Consider the following 867-nt stretch of genomic DNA (forward strand, 5'->3'; position numbering starts at 1 on the left):
TTGGAACAATACAGAGAAGATTAGCATGGCCCCTGCACAAGGGTGACACAGAAATCTGTGAAGCGTTTCATATTTTTATGATCTCACCCATATGTGGAATTTAAGAAACCAAACAATCGTGGGGGGGGGACAAATCAATAAACAGACCCTTAACTATAGAGAATAAACTGACAGTTACTGGAGGGGACGGGGTGGGGGGAAGAGAAGAGTTAAATAGGTGAGGGGGATTAAGGAGTTCACTTGTGATGAGCACCAGGCGTTATAAGCACTGAATCACTAAATTGTACACCTGAAACTAATATTATGCTATATGCAAACTAACTAGAATTTAAATAAAAAATAAAAAATAAAATAAAATACTCACCTCCCTAGTCTGGCAGTAGGGAAATCATAACAATTATTAAAGTAAAACAAATTCCTGCTACTACCATGAAAGCTAGGGCTTTCAAGCTTTTATTGAGCTATGGTAGAAAATTATTTTCCATTACAAACTAATACAAATGTGCCATGTACAATATAATGGACAAAAAAGTACTGAATTTGAAACTTAGGAGGTTAAAACCATTAATGCAGAAGTGAAGATCTGATCACAAACCCCTCCCCTTCCCCAAACTTGTAAAGTGTATTACATGATGTGGCCTTTCTTGTAAAGCTATAAGCATCCTAAAAGTGGGAGCTACAGTTTTTACCTCTGAATCCTTATTAAAGTGCAGAGAAGTCCTTTCCCATAACAGGCAATTGAGAGATAGAGAGAATTTTCGAGATAAAGGCTAAAAAATGAAGGCCACTTGGTGTGATTTGTGAAATTTTCATTTAAATACTCATACATGTATATATTTGTGTGTGCATATATACATATATATATAT

At 35.5% G+C, this 867-nt stretch overlaps 1 pseudogene; it reads left to right on the forward strand.

Annotated features, from left to right (window-relative positions):
* LOC115284787 lies at positions 1–77 on the forward strand (annotated as a pseudogene; the record flags this gene model as incomplete).
* Between the last annotated feature and the right edge of the window lie 790 nt (positions 78–867).

This window comes from Suricata suricatta, unplaced genomic scaffold (assembly GCF_006229205.1).
Source record: "Suricata suricatta isolate VVHF042 unplaced genomic scaffold, meerkat_22Aug2017_6uvM2_HiC HiC_scaffold_20963, whole genome shotgun sequence".
NCBI classification, from domain to species: Eukaryota; Metazoa; Chordata; class Mammalia; order Carnivora; family Herpestidae; genus Suricata; species Suricata suricatta.